This window comes from Myotis daubentonii, chromosome 1, assembly GCF_963259705.1.
Source record: "Myotis daubentonii chromosome 1, mMyoDau2.1, whole genome shotgun sequence".
Classification (NCBI taxonomy): Eukaryota; Metazoa; Chordata; class Mammalia; order Chiroptera; family Vespertilionidae; genus Myotis; species Myotis daubentonii.
Genome location: NC_081840.1, coordinates 202,273,682 through 202,292,284, shown reverse-complemented (window position 1 = coordinate 202,292,284; position 18,603 = coordinate 202,273,682). Strand labels below are relative to the sequence as shown.

The 18,603-nt window shown below is 45.6% G+C and overlaps 1 non-coding gene across 1 annotated transcript; it reads right to left on the bottom strand.

The window, feature by feature from the left end:
* Positions 1-18,481: 18,481 nt before the first annotated feature.
* On the bottom strand, positions 18,482-18,603 carry LOC132225130 (small nucleolar RNA SNORA26). The gene has a single exon (XR_009450796.1). It is a non-coding gene; the product is annotated as a small nucleolar RNA SNORA26 (small nucleolar RNA).

Genomic DNA, 18,603 nt, shown 5'->3' with positions numbered 1-18,603 from the left:
CGGGAGGGCGGAGGCGGGGGCGGGAGGGCGGGGCCGCGGGGGGCGGAGGGACGGCGCGGGGCGGGGATTGGCGGAGCCGGGAGCCTGGGCCGCGGGCGGCGGCGCGGGAGGAAGGGCGGCCGAGCGCCGCGTGCTGCCCGCGCCCCGCGCCCCCGCCGTGCGCCCGGCTCGGCCCCGGCTCCGCGGCCCTCCTCCGCCCGCGCCGCGGCCCCGTGCTCGGCCCCTTTCTTTCCTGCTTCGCTATTTGGGCTGAAACGCGGGGGCAGGCCCGCGGCTGCGGCCACCGCACCGCGCGGGTCCCCCGGGCAGACCCAGATGCGACGGCGGCGGCCTCCTCGGGGCCCTTGGCGCCGTTGGGGACCCGGGGACGGCGCCGGGCGCTGGGCACCGCCCCGCGGAAGGGCCGCACTCCGCCCGTCGGCGGGGTGAGGCTGGGGCTGGGGCGGAGGCTGGGGGGTTGCGCCCCGGTCCCGGGCACCGACGCCGCCGAGGGGCCTTTTCTGTCTTCACTTTTTCTTTCCTGCCCCGCGTTCCCCAGTGACCCTGGGTCTGTATGTTGTGGCCAGCAGAGATCGCGGAGGGGTAGGGGTGACTAAGGCCAACGTTTACTTTTTCCCGGGGCTGCGGCCAGATGGCACCGGCGGGGGCCCGAGGAGTCAATGGGGTCCGGACTCGGGCGAGTCCGCAAGCCCCGGCCAGCGCGGGCCGCCGGGTGCGGGGCGCTGGGCGGGGAGAGCGGTCTGGGTCTGGGCGGAGGCCGGGCCAGCGCTCAGGCCGCGGGTGATACGAGCGGTACAAAGGACGAGTCTGGGTTCTGGGCGAGGAGTAGGGGCTGTCTCAGGAGCAATGAGAGTCCGAAAAGGAGGACCAAATGCACGCATCTCAGAGAAAAACACACCCGTCTCCGGGGCATCCGTCTTCAGGTGCTGAGGCTGGTGCTGTGCTGGCTTCGACACATTTCCTGCACAGAAGGTCGTGGCTTCTGGCTCAAAGAGCAAACCTGCACCACTTCGCAGAGATGTTCACGGGAAGTGTAGGAGCCCGTTTTCAAACGTGTGAAACGATGCCGCATACACGGTAGCAACTCGATGTTTTCAACAGGAAAGTTGCACAAGTGAAAACACGTGGTCATTCGTAAGCCAATACATTTAATGACAATTGAGTTAGAAGAGAAATTAATATCATGAAGGTAGTTTTTATCTAACCAAGGGAAAATATCACACTTCCCATTCTCCGCTAACTATTTCATGTTATACACCCAAGATTTGAGAACCATTGATTGCTAATAGTCCAAGAACCTGGGTGGAAATTAAAGACAACTGCTGACTCGAGTTGTGTGGGGTCATATTGGCTCCATACATTTTAATGGATTTAAGAAGCAAATTCCCGCTTATGGTAAGCCATTCTGCCCACGTCTTATTTCCAAACATCCCTATTGTGGTGATTGCTAACTTTGATATCTTATTGTTAGTCATGATGTTCTTTCATGATCTTCCACCACCACCATATAACTCGGGTAATAGACGCAAGTATCACCTTTTGCAGGTCAGTAAAATAAGGCTAGATCATGTTACCCAGATATTACCAAGGAAGCTGGTGCCATAACCTGGCTGACACCTTGAAAAAGGGAAACATCAAAACACCCAAACAATGGCCAGTTGGGTAACTGAGGCCTACAAAGGCTTAAAGACTTGAGAAAAGTCACAAAACCAGTTCAGGAGCATCCTCAAGGCGAACCCTCAAGCCCTGGGACTCAATTTCCTAGACATCCCACCATGAAGGCATTAACCCAAAGCCTTAAATGAAATGGAAGTTTTGTGCCATAATAGGGTTCAGTATTTCTGCCGGCAGTGATTGCAAAGTCCACAGGACTGAAACACCATTGGCATAATGAAAACTGAGCATCATCGAATTACTGAGCGGCAGATCAGCAACTTAAAAGGATCCTTTTTTAACAGCATAGAGCAGGGGTGGGCAAACTTTTTGACTCGAGGGCCACAATGGGTTCTTAAACTGTACCGGAGGGCCGGAACAAAAGCATGGATGGAGTGTTTGTGTGAACTAATATAAATTCAAAGTAAACATCATTACATAAAAGGGTACGGTCTTTTTTTTTTTTTTTTTTTTTTAATTTTATTCATTTCAAACGGGCCGGATCCGGCCCGTGGGCCGTAGTTTGCCCACGGCTGGCATAGAGCCTAAAACTGAAGTGTTCGATGTAGACCAACATCCAGATTGAAACTCGGGCAGTGAATTACATACACAACAAATCAATTGAACACAGCAGATCTTGTCAGGCTTATGAATAATTAAATACATTTTTACACTACTACCAGGTTGGTATTCACAGATGCAAATTGGAAAAGGCATCAGTTGAAGAATTATCATAACTTTAGCTTTACTCAGTAAGGAAACGTTATTTGCAAGAGATAAGAGGTAAATTCATGAAAATGTTGCCAAGCTAATGAGAGAACTTAGAGGAAAAGTATTTTTCATGTATAGGACCTAGCTGGTGTGAAAGTATACAGTTAGGCCAAAACCGGTTTGGCTCAGTGGATAGAGCGTCGGCTTGCGGACTGAAGGGTCCCAGGTTCGATTCTGGTCAAGGGCATGTACCTGGGTTGCGGGCACATCCCCAGTAGGAGATGTGCAGGAGGCAGCTGATCGATGGCTCTCTCATCGATGTTTCTAGCTCTCTGTCTCTCTCCCTTCCTCTCTGTAAAACATCAATAAAATATATTTTTAAAAAAAGAAAGAAAAAGAAAGTATACAGTTAGACCCGGGAAAGTAGGGAAATGGGAGGATGGACTGTAGGCTAACACTAAACAGCCTAAATGAATTTGAGGGAGGCAGTCACTCCAGGTAGTGTGCCACCCAAAGGTGGCCCGTGAACCAGCAGCATTGGCCTCACCAGGGAGCCTGTTGGAAGTGCAGATGTTCCCATGTCAGACCTGCCAATGAGATTGTGCATATTAAACATGAGGAGCACTGCTCCAGCCAACCACTTGTGGTGGGGTCCTCTGTGTTTCCCTGCCTGCCTCCCAGATTCTGCTTTGGGGAACTTACCCGCTCTCATTCTCAGACCCTAAAGTTCAGGTGCGCTTGACTCTGCCCCCTGGCTCCAGAGTAAGGCACATGATCCAAGTTGAGGCAATGAGAGTCAGACCTGGGTTTTTTGGGCAAGGAAGTATACCCCTTCCTGAGTCTGCTGAGCTGATTGGATAAAATCCAGAGCTACCGTATTTCCACTGCCTGAGCATGAAGCCAACATAGAAAAATGAAGCTGAAGAATGGAATAGATCCACTTGCCGCTGGATCTATATTCTGGAATCTTAAGCGTCTTTTTCTTTGGCCAGTTCAAATTGAGTGTCTGTTATTCACAACTGAAAGAATCCTAATAACCAGTGTCCCTGTCCCCCAGAATTCATTAGGTTCATTCCAAATTCATGATGTTCCCTTTTCCTCTCTACTCACTAAACCAATCTTGGGGCGGGGGGGAGGGAGGGGGGGCTATGGGGAGAGAGAATTCTTCTTCCTCCAGATCTGTCTCTTCCATGAAGCCTTTCCAGGTTGTTCTCCCCTACCACCACCACAACCAATGAACTCCCATATCCCAGTGGTTTCATACTCTCCCCTGTGTTGTTACCAGTTTTCTGTCTGGCTCCCTCCTACTTCCTCTCTCTGCTTAGTTAACACCGCTCAGCCTTCCAATGATGCAAAACAAGATGAGATGCCCTTGTTATGTGTTCTTATAGAACCATTCATCTTCCCTTCATAGACCTTATATTTATAAACTAGAGGTCCAGTGCATGACATTCATGCGCTGGGAGGTGGTCCCTCAGCCCGGCCTGTACACCCTCTACTGGGGATGTACCCACAACCAAGGTACATGCCTTTGACCAGAATTGAACCTGGGATCCTTTAGTCCCCAGGCTGACGCTCTATCCACTGAGCCAAACTGGTTAGGGCAGTAGCCTAAGTTTTAAGTAAGGAGTGGCAATGAAAAAAAGAACACAAAGAAGGAGGAGGAAGAGGAGGAGATGGAAGAGGAGGAGGAGGCAAAGACAAATTGAAGACTTTCTTTTGGAGGTAGCTGAATGTGGTGATTGACTGGGATGAGGGACAAGAGTGAGTCAAAGATAAGTCCCAAGGTTGCGACTGGAATGAAAAAGAATGTCTTTTTTTTTTTTTTTTTTTTTTTTTTAACAATAGGGAATCCTGAAGGAGCACATTCAGTGTAGGTGTTTGGAAAGAAGTGAGTTTGGTTTCAGAGGTGTTGAGATTAACATGAAGCACCTGAATACTTGTATCGAGTATAAGTCTGGGGCTCAAAAGAAATGTCTGGTGATAAATCTAAGCGTAAGTAAGATAGAGAAGACAATGGAGGGCATGCGTTTATGGATGAAATTGCCTAGGGAGAGTGTATAGAATGAGAATTGACAAGGGGATAGTCATGAAGAGTTCCACCATGCAAGGATCAGGTGGAAGATGAGGAGCCAAAGAACAATGCAGAGCTCATGAAGCAAGGAAACATCACAAAGGCCAAGATGTATTTCGCAGTATTTCAAGATGGAGTGAATAGTCAAATGTATCACACATAGCTAAGACATCAAGAAAGAAATACTAATAGTAGCAACATTCAATTCTTGAGCAAGGCTTTCAAATGCATTTAATCATCCTGACAACCCTATGAGGAAGACAATGGTATTATAATGCCCATTTTAGAGCAGAGGTAACTGAGGCTTAGAGAGTTTAATTTGCTTCAGTTCATGTATTATCTCACCAGAGCCTATTAACTCAAGATTCCTTTGAATTCTCTCAAAGGCAGCTTGTGTGGAATGGTTAAGGTAGAATACATATTGGAATGGCTTGTAAGTGAAAGGGAAGTGATAAAACAGACTAAAGATGTTTGGCTTTGAAAGGGAACAGAGATTGGGTAGTAAACAAAAAACTCAAAAGTATTTTCAGTGAGGAGCTCTTGCTTGGTTTGCAAGCCCCCCCCCCACCCCCACCCCCGGCCCGCCAATTTGGCTCATCAATGTTCTTCTTTGTGAGTATTGGACAAACTCTAAGTAGAGACTCCCTGGGGGATAGTGGTTCTAATAGCCTGGTCAGATTCAGAACAGGCTTCTTTGGGGACATTTAGATTCCTTCCATGTCCATAAACACTATCCTATCTAATAAAAGAGAAACACGGTAATTAGCGTACATCTGCTACCCTTCCCATTGGCTAATCAGCGAGAAATGCAAATTAACTGCCAGCCAAGATGGCAGCTGGCAGCCAGGCAGCTTGAAGCTAACATGAGGTTTGCTTGCAACGTTCCCCGCCTGCCTTGCCGGCCTCTGAGCTTGCAGTTTGAAACATTGTTACAAATATAGAAGCGAAACAAAACCCCAGAAACCTGCTTTCAGCCCGCCGGGATCTCAGAGCTGGAGTTGATACAGTGTTTCGATTATAGAACCCAAACAAACCAGATACCTGCTTTCAGCAGCAGAGGCCTCAGAGCTGGAGCCAGAGCTAAAGCTGGCCCAGAATTAAAAAAAAAAGAAAAAAAGGAGCAGTTGGGAGCTTCAGTCACCTGCCAGCCTGAAAACAGCCCTCAGCCCCTCACCCAGACTGGCCAGGCACCCCAGTGGGGACCCCCACCCTGAAGGGTGTGTGACCAGCTGCAAACAGCCATCATCCCCTCACCCAGGCTGGCCAGGCACCCCAGTGGGGACCCCCACCCTGATCCAGGACACCCTTCAGGGCAAACCAGCCAGCCCCCACCCGTGCACCAGGCCTCTATCCTATATAGTAAAAGGGTAATATGCCTCCCAGCACCGGGATCAGCGGAGCTGGGAGGCCTCCCAGCACCGGGATCAGCGGAGCTGAGAGGCCTCCCGGCACCGGGATCAGCGAGACAGGGGGCAGCGCCCAAACCCCCTGATCGCCCTGCGCTCTGTGTGTGACAGGGGGCGGGGCCACAACCTCCCTATCTGCCCTGCTCTGTTTGTGACAGGGGAAGGCGCCCCAAACCCCTGATCAGCCCTGCTCTGTGCCTAATAGGGGGGAGCTCCCTAACCCCCTGATCGCCCTGTGGCTCTGTGTGTGACAGGGTGTGGCGCCCCAACCCCCTGATTGGCCCTACTCTGTGAGTGACAGGGGGGAGCTCCCCAACCCCCTCATGGGCCCTGCTCTGTGAGTGACAGGGGGCAGCGCCCCAACCCCCTGATTGGCCCTGCTCTGTGCATGACAGGGGGTGGCGCCACAACCTCCCCATCGACCCTGCCTTGATTCAGAGAGAGGAAGGGAGCGTGACTAAGGGTGGCATCGCAACCTCCCAATCCGCCCTGCTCTGTGCATGACAGGGGGCGGCGCCCCAACTCCCCAATCAGCCCTGCTCTGAGCCCGACCAGGGGCTGCACCTAGGGATTGGGCCTGCCCTCTGCCCCCCGGGAGCAGGCCTAAGCCAGCAGGTCGTTATCTCCTGAGGGGTCCCAGACTGTGAGAGGGCACAGGCTGGGCTGAGGGATTCCCCCTCCCCCCCCGAGTGCACAAATAATAATAAAAGCATAGTATGCTAATTAGACCGGACAGCCGAATGACCTTCCGGACATCATTCCGGATGTCCTTCCAGACAAAGCGGGGGCTGAGGCAGAGGCGGTTAGGGGCGATCAGGCAGGCAGGCAAGCAATTAGGAGCCAGCAGTCCCAGATTGCGAGAGGGTGCAGGCCGGGTTGAGGGAACCCCTCCCCACCACCCTACCCCCCCCCCCCGCCCCATGCACAAATTTCGTGCACCGGACTTCTAGTGTACAATAAAGGAAGAATTACATTTCTTGCCAGATAATACACTAGTGTGCTCCCAACGCAGGGCGATTACTTCCATAGTTTTACCAACCACACTGCCACCACTGCCACCTGGTGGGAGGGCAAGGATTCACAAGTGGCACCTGGAATGAGACTTCCCTCAGGGGGAAGCACCTATGATTCTCTTTGGTCCTGCCCTTCTAGAAAGCTGGCAATCATATGGTCCATTGAAAATAAAACAAGACAGCCTGGCCCATGTGGCTCAGTGAATGAGCGTCGACCTATGAACCAGGAGGTCACGGTTATATTCCTGGGAGGGTCATGTGCCTGGGTTGCGGGCTTGGTCCCCACTATAGGGCATGCAGGAGGTAGCTGATCAATGATTCTCATCATTGATGTTTCTGTCTCTCTCCTTCTCCCTTCCTCTCTCTGAATCAATAAAAGAAATATATTTTTTTTAAAAGATAAGACAGTACTGGCCTATCTCCCTGTACAGCTTAGTCCCCAGTTAAGGTTCTACCTCATTTCTCCTCAGAAAATAAGATCCTATGGCCAGATGAAGGGTGATAGTGACAAGGCCACATGAGCAGCATCCTCCTAGTGGTGGCCGTGGTGCTATGTATCTTATAAAGCACTGCACACGTCATGCCAGCCATCACTTACTGTCACCAGGGGCCAAAGAGAGGCAGGCTGTGAGGAACTGACTCAGAATGCTATCCTCACTTGATAAGCCTTTCAGGATCCACATGAACTAGGTGAACGGATTCAAAAGTTTCTAGCTGATTCAAATGAATACAAATGGTCTGCACTGTTGGTAGAATTCTGGTTCAACTGGAACCTTTGAAACAATAATACTGAAGATGTTGCCATTTTAGGCACCTGTACTTGATTGTTGGACTTTTTTTTTTTTTTTTTTTTTAATCAAAAGGGCAAGAAGATAGCTTATCTTTTAGGAGGGGAGTTGGTAGTTATGAGTTAGTGTTAAAAAATGATGAGTTTCAGCAACAGCTATTGCTGATTCCTATAGATTATTATAACTTTTTAAAAAGAGGTATTGTTATGTCTAAACATAAAGCATCAATTTCCCTCTGTTTTTAGCATTTTGAAAACATACATTTGGAAAAGTGTCTAAATCTGAAGTGACTTGTCACAAAACAGACACGCCCATATAAACCCCACCCAGGCGAAGAAACAGAATGTTGCCAGCATCCCTGTTCTCTATCCTCTTCCCCAAGGGTAACCCCATCCTGATTTCTAACACCATAGCTCAGTTTTGCCTGGATTTCGTATGCGTGTGTTTACATAAATAAAATCAGGCAGTATGTAATCTTTTTTGCCTTTTTTCTTCTCAATATTATGTTTATGAGATTCAGCCATGTTGCTCATAAAAATCAGTAGTTTGTTAGTTCTTGTTGCTGTATAGTATTCCATTGTAAGAAGCTGTCGCAATGTATTTACACATTCAACATTGACAGGCACTTGGATTGCTTCTAGTGGGAGGCTATTGCCAAAAATGCTTTTATGAGCGTTCTTGTGACATGTCCTTTGGTGGACATGTGGGCACATTTCTGTTGCGAATATACTTAGGCATAACTTGCTGGGTCACAGGGTATGCATATGTCCAACCTGGGGACATAATGCCAACAGGTTAGGTGGCCACACTAATGTACGCTCCCACTAGCAAAACGTCAGAGTTCCCGCCGCTCTATGACTTCCCCATTCTTAGTATTATCGGGCTTTTCAACTTTAGCCATTATATGTATAAGTGGTACTTCACTGTGGTATTTTAATAAACAACTAATTGTGTTTCCTTTTATAGCAGAACAGAGAGAACCAACCATATATGACTTTATAATACTCACTAAAATATTTTTGGTAATCAGTCCGCATCATCTATAATCAGTCCATGCCCCAACTAATAAAATAAAAAAAAATAACACAGACATGTGACAGGTCCCTCTAAAACTTCTAGCAAACAGAAGAATTCCCCTAATATCGCCTCAATACAAAACAGAGAAATGAACAAAGAGTAAATGATGATAATAACAGGAAAATAACCAGCTTTAAAAAAAATAAAGTGTAAGTTGTAAAATAATGGAATATAACGATTACTCTAATTCAACCAACTTGGAGCCAGGAGGGGTTAAATGATGAAGATCCATACCAGATGCAGACAGAGCCAGAACCAGAAGTGTAGTCCACCCACACTTAGCCTTTTATAGGATACAGAATTTTATTCAATGTACTTTCTTACATCTAAACTTTCTCCTTGAACTCGATTTAGTTTCCCAAAGTTCAGGTGAATTTTGCAGGTGCACTTAGCATGAAGTGTCACCACGACCGTGTGCTGTAATTATATAGCCAGCCTCCCTCTGACTGATTAGAAGACAACTTGACACTGAAATCCAACCCCAGCAGAGCAGGCTATCTGGCTATCGCTCTTCAGAAAGGCAAAAGCAGTCCGTCTCAATTCCCACCAACCACCTTCTTTGCCATAAAGTCAGGGTTAGAGTTTTATAAGGCGATCCATGGAAATACTCTGCTTTGTTTTCCTCTGAGGATGGGGGGGCAGGAGTCTGGGGTGGGGTGGGGGGGGGCCTAGCTCTGTAATGTGATCGCATCCTTAGAGGAAGGTGTCACCACTATCCACAATCACTAGAGCGTGGACTCTGAGTTATGACTCTGCCCTGATCAGTATGCATTCATCCAGAGCATCTAGGTGACAGATGGCACACAACAGCAAACATCTAACCTCTGGCTAAAGAATATAGCTAGTCTATCCCTGCAAGGTTTATGGTTTGAGTCTCTGTTAACAGCATCAGCAAACCAGCCGTGGACTCTAACTTCCACTCCTTTTGACCTGGAAAATATAAGTTCCCTTCTATTTCATCGTGGTATTAAAGTACTGTATCCCCTAAATCACAAGCCCCAAAACAGTGGCCCACAGACATTGAATGGAATCATGGCTGTATTTAAAGTCCGTTTGAATTACTGTAAACATCTGATGTCTAGAGCACTCACATCAAGTTCAGATTATTAGCATCTCGTAAAACTTCAAAAGCCCCAGCTATTCAGGGTCCACAGTCCTGGTAAACGCCAGAAGCTGAGTGGGGGTGGCCTCCTTTGGTGGGGATGTGTCTCCCTAACTCACCAGCCTCTTCACTCCTCTGAGCTGTCGTCCTGGCCTCACAGGCAGAGTTCATGACCCCTGCCCTAGCCGAAGTCTGAAGGCCAGGTTTCTGCTGAAGGCAACAGTGTTAGGACTTCCCCAGCAACTTGAAGAATCTCAAAACAGGCTGCATGTAATTCTGGTCCCCTGAGGGCTCTGCTGGAGTGCCCAGCCCTGTCCTTGCCATGCCCTTTCTATGGGCTGGATATTGGCACTACACAGAACGAGACTGGCATATAATGTGGCTGCATCCATCCAGAGACCAGGGGCTCCGTTACACCTCAGGAACCTGATTCCCATTCTCTCTTAAACTGAGAGAAGTAGTTTAGCTTTTCCTAATCTGCAAAACATTCAATTGACAAGATCTGCAAGTTTGGCTCTTTTTTTAAGCATCTATATTTTTTCTTGAGTCAGTATATACAACAATGCTATTTAAAATTCAATAAATAAAGGCAAATGAAATTACAAAAATGGATCATCACTTTTATGGAAAATCAACTAAACAAATGTTTTGCTCAAAATGTCAAGCATTAGAGGATTTTTTAATAAAATACTGAAAGTGAGTTCCCTAGAGGTAATGAGCAATTCAAAAGTAGAAGGAGTAACAGCGCTAATTGATCCTTCAAATGCAAATGGCTCTCCACGTCTTAAATGGAGGTGGAGCTGTGTTATCTGAAGTGACATAGTGGTGCAGTGGGAACCTCTGGGCCCAGCAGACAGCAGCTGTGCAGGATCTGAAGCTATGGGTGTGGGAATCCACAAGAGAGATCAGTTCAATGCCCTGCAGAACCTTGTACAGAATTTACTGTTGTAAAAATTTCCCAGAGTTTTAATGACAATGGGGGGTAGTCAGAACCTAGATTGTGCCTGAACCTAGAGATTCCAGCACTGCATGGCGCCACGTAGGCCTTCTTAAAGGAGCTAGTGTATCCACCCCCCCCCGCCCCGCCCCCCGTTTCTTGGGAGTTACCGGGAGTTAATTTCTTTGGAGTAATGCTCAGGTGTGTACCCACTTGGTGCTTTCTCCCCAAGCTCTGAGACGGTTGCCCCATAAGAGTGTTCATTCCATAGCTATTTTAGAAATCCCTTCAGCAGTTTGTTAGAAATGCACATCCCAGGGCTTACTCCCAAAGACTGACCCAGCAGGTCCTGGTGGGGACCAGGAATTTACACACTAACCATTGCCCCCAGGGGGTTCTGACATAAACATGGTTTGTGGTCAGACTTTGAGTAACTGTCTCACAAAGCGGATGCCAACATTTCATGATCCCATCTCCAGCACCAATTTTAAAAACATACTTCTGATGAAATGTAAGCCATATAAAAATCCTGAATTCATAACATGGAACTTCCCCATCCTTACTGGAGATTATATTACTCTGAAATTGGATAAGGAAAGGAAAGGAAGAAGCCTTCCCTGTATAAACATTTATGGAGTAACCAAATAGTCTGTGAGGGAACGTTGTTCCTTGTGGAAGTCTAGCTATTAGATGCAGAAGGAATGATTCTTAAATTTAATTACTTCTTTACAGCTACTAGTGAGATAAAGAGTGTAAGGAATGAACATAAAGGGAAGACAGACACTCCGTGAAAGGGTGATGGCTAACATTGAAATGGGGAAATCAGACCAACACCCCTGAACCCCTAGTGCAGCCTAGAAAGATGGGAGGGTTGTGCCATTCTGTGCCTGGTGATACGATGCACTGGGAAGCCAGCTTCTAAGAAATAAAGAAACAAATAAAATACACTAAGGGAAAGCAAAAAGACAAACACAAAATGTGCATCATTTTACAGGACAATCACCCAATTTCTACAACAAACCAGTGGCCAGATAAAGGGGGATTATTACAAAATACGGGACTTAAAGACATAACCAAATACTATGTGTAGATCTTGTTTGGATTCTGATTAGAAGACCATCGGGAAAATCTGACCATGGACCAGGTTTTGAATGATAATTAAAGAATATATATTGTTAACCTGGTCGGGTCGTTCAGTTGGTTAGAGTATCGTCTTGATATGCCGGGTTGTGGGTTTGATCTCGTCTGGACACATACCGGAAGCAACCAGTGAATACATGAATAAGTGGAACCGCAAATGGATGGTTCCTCTCAATAAAAAATTTAAAAATGTATTAGGTGTGATGACATATAGTTATGTTTTAAAATATTATCAATTAGAAATACAAACGAAAACTTTTTACAGGTGAAATGATGACACAATGTCTGAAATTTCCTTGAAAATGATCACAAAAAAAGGTAAGTGGTCAGATGAATGAGATGGGCAAGCTATTGCTAATTGAAGAAGCTCAATGCTGGGTACGTGGAGCTTCAGCCTTCTCTTTATTTGGGGGTATGTTTGAAATGTTACCTAATAATGTTTTTTTAAAATATACTGTTGCTGTAAGCACTCACCCCTTACAAGTCAGGCTAATGAGTTCAAGAAGTTGAGGTTACTGCTCAAGAATTAAAGATTCCCTTCCCCTGATGGCTCTCCTATGAACGTCATTGGAAAGGCATAGGGACGTCAAAACTGTTTTCATATCTTAAAATCTTTCTTTTCTCCCTCAAAGCCTGGAAAAGCACTGGTGGTGGTTTTTTCCTTCGGCCACATTACCCTCTTCTGTGATAGCTTAATGAGGCACACAGAGTAAATGGAACTCCATTTGCTGCTCCGGCTGCTCTGACACCATTAAAAGACCCTTAAAAGCATCACTCATCTATTAAGTGAAAGCAAATTCTTGTCATTAAATTAAGGGAAAACAACTCTTTCTACTCAGGAGTTCTTGGTGTTGTAAAGTACTCTATTCAGATAATGGAAAATATAATGAAAAAGTGTTGAAGCAAAAATGGTTGTACTTCCTTGTAGCATATTTCTAGAGTAAAAGGATTGCTCTCTTTGAATATCTGCAACTTACTTTGTTCTTGGTTGCCTAAAAGAAAATGGCTTCAGGTTAAGAATTAAGATTTCCCGAACTCAAAAGTACTGTCATTAATTAATCTGAGTGCATCTGTGAATGTTGAGGTCAATACTGTAAAAGATCTATCTGTGCAGTAATTTAATTCGTGGAAGCTATTTAGCTTCATTACCTCTCAAGCTACATTTGGCTACTTCACTCACTCCAGGGTGACTGGCATCCACCATACAATTCTCTTGCCCAACATTCCTTCTTTTTAAAAATTTGTATTGATTCGAGAGAAACCGGTTTGTTGCATTCATTGATTGACTCTTATATGTGCCCTGACATGGAACTGAACCTGAAATCTTGGCATCTCTGGACGATGCTCTAACCAACTGAGCTACCCGGCAAGGGCAATCCATCATTCCTTCAAATGTCTACCTCCAACCCAGAAGACATCACCCATTAACTGAGACCCCTTTCAATAATTCTGTAAGTAATATTTCTAACAAGCCTTAGGCAATGACCTACCAGCTGCTTGTTGGGCTTTCCTATGAAATGTTAAATGTCAGCAAAATCCAGGTTTAAAGTCAGAGCTTCTCCAAACGCCTTCTCGGAATACTTGCATCAACATTGACTCACCTATTGAAAAGATTCCTGGGCCCGCTCTTGTCTACATCAAACTCGCCACTGATGGAGCCTAAAATCCTGCACCCTTAGCAGTCGTGCCAGGTAGTTCTTCCACACCCTAAAGTCTGACAACCAATTTTTCAAGAATAGGGGGTTCCTCTCAAGTCTGTGATAATAAACAAATGAAACAGTATACGGAGTAAGCAATCAGCCAGCATGTGAAACTCCACAGGGGTCCTCAAACGACGGCCCGCGGGCCACATGCAAATACAAATATTGTATTTGTTCCCCTTTTGTTTTTTTACTTCAAAATAAGATATGTGCAGTGTGCATAGGAATTTGTTCGTAGTTTTTTTTTAAACTATAGTCCGGCCCTCCAACGGTCTGAGGGACAGTGAACTGGCCCCGTTTAAAAAGTTTGAGGACCCCTGCTCTAGGACAACAGACATAACATGGTTTTAAAAAAATCCAAGGCATACCCACTGATAAATGGATAAACAAATTCAGGACATCCAATCAATGGGATATTCTGCAGGCACAAAGAGGAATGACACCCCAGCACTGCATAGTACTGCTCTTGTTTGTTGGGCATTGAAAATATTATGCTGTTTAGATCCAGAGACAGAGAAGCATCCATCAGACCGTCAAACCTCAGAGGGAAGGTAGGGGTGGGTGGGGGTAAGGGGAGATCAACCAAAGGACTTGAATGCATGCATATAAGCCTAACCAATGGACACAGACAACAGGGGGGTGAGGACATGAGTGGGGGAGTAATGGGGGGATAAGGACACATATGTAATACCTTAATCAATAATTTAAAAATATATATTATGCTGTTTAAATGCAAGTAAGGGCACATGCCCAGGTGTGGGCTGGATCCCATGTGGGGAATGCAGGAGGCAGCTGATCAATGATTCTTATCATTGAGGTTTCTCTCCCTTTCCCTTCCTCTCTGAAATCAATAAAAGTATTTTACCTTATTTGAATCTTGATTCACACTGTAAAATATGATTTTTCTTATTTTTTACAATGGAGGAAACTGAGTGTGGATTTAAAATTATTTTCTTAGCAATCCTACCGGTATTGTTGCCAGGTATGATTCTTTTCTATTGACATGAATACTGAAATATTTAGTGATGAAATACATGTTGGGTTTTCTTTAGAAAACTTAATACACAGGGCCTTATTGAATTATATCTTCATGCATATTTGGTAATTTTCATAAGCTCTAAGAATAAAGAAATTTAAGGTTTCTTGATTGTCTTAATTTGTTTAGATTCCAAAGATTTGTTGTAGCTGAAATGTTAGGGTGAGATTAAAGGGCAAGTGCTAGAGGCAAGTCCTTAAACTATCAGCAGAAAAATGTCAGAATTTATATTCCCATTGACTTGGAGAAATTAATAGACAGAGTAGAAAAGCACTGGGCTCAATGTTCATCTTTCCCCCTCAATCCTTGGAGCATACCGTCTGTGTGCAGTCAGTTTCAGCATCAGTCAAGTGTGGCCTGTCTGCTTGATAACCAGAACCCTTTTCTCCCCAATGTCACATGTGCAAACTGATAATCCTCTTGCCACATAACTAGGACTTTGGAAAAAATTGAGTTTAAGTATGCTAAATCACCTTGGCTAGGAAGTATTCTGCATGAGCATCAAAAACCGTGGACACATGGAAGTTTAAGATTATAAGCACTCTTTAGGTTACTGACACTGAGGTTGGTCAGTACCTTCTTTATGAAGATCCAGGGGAAATTTCAAGATTTCTTTTTTTGGGTATCTCATTTTTTTAATAAATTTTATTGATTTTTTACAGAGAGGAAGGGTTAGAAACCAATCAGCTGCCTTCTGCACACCCCCTACTGGGGATGTGCCCACAACCAAGGTACATGCCCTTGACCAGAATCAAACCTGGGACCCCCTTCAGTCCGCAGGCCAATGATCTATCCACTGAGCCAAACAGGTTAGGGCTGGGTGTCTCATTTCTATTTCTGATTTTTGCATTGACTGTTGGGCAGCTCAGCAAATCTTTTGACCTCCTAGCAATATACAGAACCTAATGCACTATAATTTTCTGTACTTTGGGGTCTTTTGGACTTTATCATTTTGTTGCCTCCCACCTCATACACCCCACTATCTTTTGGTTTACAGGACAACGCTCCAGCAGAGCCACACCGGACTTTACCTTAGTTCCCCTATACTACAATTTCCTGTTTTTAGAATTTCATTGGAATATATTCTTGTAAACTACATTCAAACTCTTTGTGAACTAAAATAGGGTAGTACAAGCAATGAACGAACAAAAAATTACAAAGTTATAAGGCTGGATTTCATAGAACATGGAAAAATCAAAAAAATGAAATTTAGAAAACAAAAACGTGGCATTATGAAACAAACACTGACTCCAAAGTGGATTATTATATACCTTTATTAGAGATTTTAAGAAAACCAGTTTGACATTAAGCTGGGCACCAGGAAGGACTTCTAGCACACACCTGCCTGTCTTCATCTCGCTGCAGTCACATTTCTTCCCTTATGAAAACTTTCCCCATCGCCACCAGTACTTTCCTATTCTATTTAGCACCACTGTCTTTTATATCCCTTCTTACATTATGCAATATTCATTTTAAAAAATGCTGACATATGCTCCATTTGGGCCAAATTTTGGAGCTTTTGTAGAGTCAATGTAAATGCTGTGAAGAACTTAATTCTTAATAGCTGCCCTGTGGTCCTCGCCCCCCCCCCTCCCCCCACTCCCCAGTTGGCCTAACCTGTTTCAGTATGTTACACTACATCTCAAGAGAAATGACTTTCCAGGTCATGTAGCCAAAAAGTTGCATATAAGGTTTCCTGTTCAGGGCCACACATAGGTGATGGAGGCTGAGCCACTACCACTGGTAGTCTACTTTCCTACCTAACATCCCTCCCCCACAAGTTATGGGAACCCAATTCTTTGGGGTCTTCTGGGCAGACTGCTCTGGCTGCTTCAAGCTGATTGGGGTCATTGTGGGGCTTTGGGTTCCCATGCCTGCTGTTCGCTGAGGGATGTGGGTGCGGACATCCGTCCAGGGGCCAGGAATAAGGAGTCTGTTCCATGGGAGTGAGGACCTGGTATCCTTCAGACAGAGCTGTATGGCTGCTATGTAAGGAATGTGTTGAATAAATTAAGGTGACATGGGCCCAATGTTAGGAGCCAGAATTATGGTCGCAGCAAAGGGAAGGGGAAGAGAAGCCAAGATTTGGCATTCCAGAAGGAGTCCCCAGTAATCCGTTGCTTGCCCTTTCAAAGATGTCTGGTGTTTTGTTGTACCTGCCCTGATTGATATAGAGGCAACATTCCTCCTTTAGGTGTAAACAGGTACCACGTTCTGTTCTGAAGGGCTACAGGCTAAGGAATCAAGTTGCTCTTCTAACATGTTTAATTTTCTCCTGTCTTAGAGCAGCAGCTATTTTGGGATAAAAGCTGTTGGATCCCCAGTAAGCTCCTATAGCTGTCCCCTCCCCCCAGGAGGATGGCAGAGATGAGAAACCCTGCTTGTCCATTTAGATGACTTCCGAAATGGGGAGGGAAAGGGGGCTGTTATTCCGGGCTATGGAGTCATCACGCTGACACAGGGATGACATAGCCTAGAGAGCAAACACCTCTCCATCCAGCAGACAAAGCCAGGTAGGCACGGGATCCCCAAATCCAGGAAATTCCCTCGGAAGGGTAAGTTCTTCAGTTACCTGGATGTCAGCATAAGAATACTTTCCCGAGGCCTGGCTTCCCCTTCCGATGGAGAATCTGGTTCCCCAGAGTTGGACTCCCTGGGCTGAAAATGTGGCTGTGGTTAGGGGGTCAAGTAGAGGGGCTATAGATTTTTTTTTCATGAATTCTTTCAAGAAATAGGGGCCCCCTTTGGGGATTCAAATGTAGGGTGTTTTGAGAATCACCGATAAGAGTGAGACAATTGCCCTTCGCCCTTAGACTAGATCAGCAGTAAGTGCTCCCCAATTCCAGAGATGTTGGTTTTATAGATCCCCAGCAGGTGGTATTGAATTGTAAAGTAATGGCAATAAGGTTGGCCAATTGATAAGCGCTACCGGAATTAGCTAGGGTGAATTAGGAGATAATAGAAGAGACTGCTGAGCCTTACCTGGAATTTAGAAGCATTCTGGTTTGTTTTGGGGTCTTTTTTGCCAAAAAGGTGTAAGCCAGGTCCAGAGGAATTAGGTCCTCAGCCTGTACCTAGGGTTTGATCCTAGTATAGTGGGCCCAACTGGCAATCCCTGGAACTTTATCATATGAGAGAACTGGGTAAGGTCCTTCCCATAGAGGTTGGAGTTCCTTCCCATCCTTGACTAAGACTTGTGTCCCTGGTGGGTATAGGGGTGGTCCAGAGCCCTTTGAGGGTTGGTGGGGGGACTTAATGTTGCTTTATCTGTAAAATTAGAGAACAGTGTTGACTTCACATAATTGTGAGAATTAAATGAAAAGATGCAAATGAGGTGCCCGCTGCACTGCTCTCTCACCACCAGCTACTGCGTGTGAACTCCTGTGCCGGCGCATGGACACATGGCTGCTACAACTTAGACAGCAATGCTTGACCTCCTTAAATGCACTTAGCCTGAAAGTTGGTTTTGAGTCCGTTAAAATACCAGCATCACAGCATTCCAGCATCAACGGCTTGTACCTGTCGTTTTCAACCTATAAAAAAAAGAGTTTCTGAATGACTAAACAGTTAAGAAACTTTTGACATGTCGTCTTCTGTTTGTCTCAAATGTTCAGAAAAAGCCTTGTGTACATGTGGTTCTACCATCTGGATTTCTTCCGTCTTCAAAGACAACCAAAGTACCCAAACTCCCCTGTCTATTAGAAAACACTAGACGGCATCCCCAGAGTTTTAAAAGCAGGCCTGAAGGTACCACCACCGCTAAGGTTAAATGTATCACTTTGCTCATGATTGTGTAAAAATAACACAAAAGCTGCTCAAACTGAAAGGGAAATTTTCTGGTCTCAGCTGTGACTCCAGACAGGATCCAAAGAGGAGTTTTACCATCTCTTCTCTGGGTTTTATGGAGAGTTGCTTTACCCTTCTGTGTTAGCCTCTTAAGGCACTGAGTCAGCCTTAAAAGGGCAC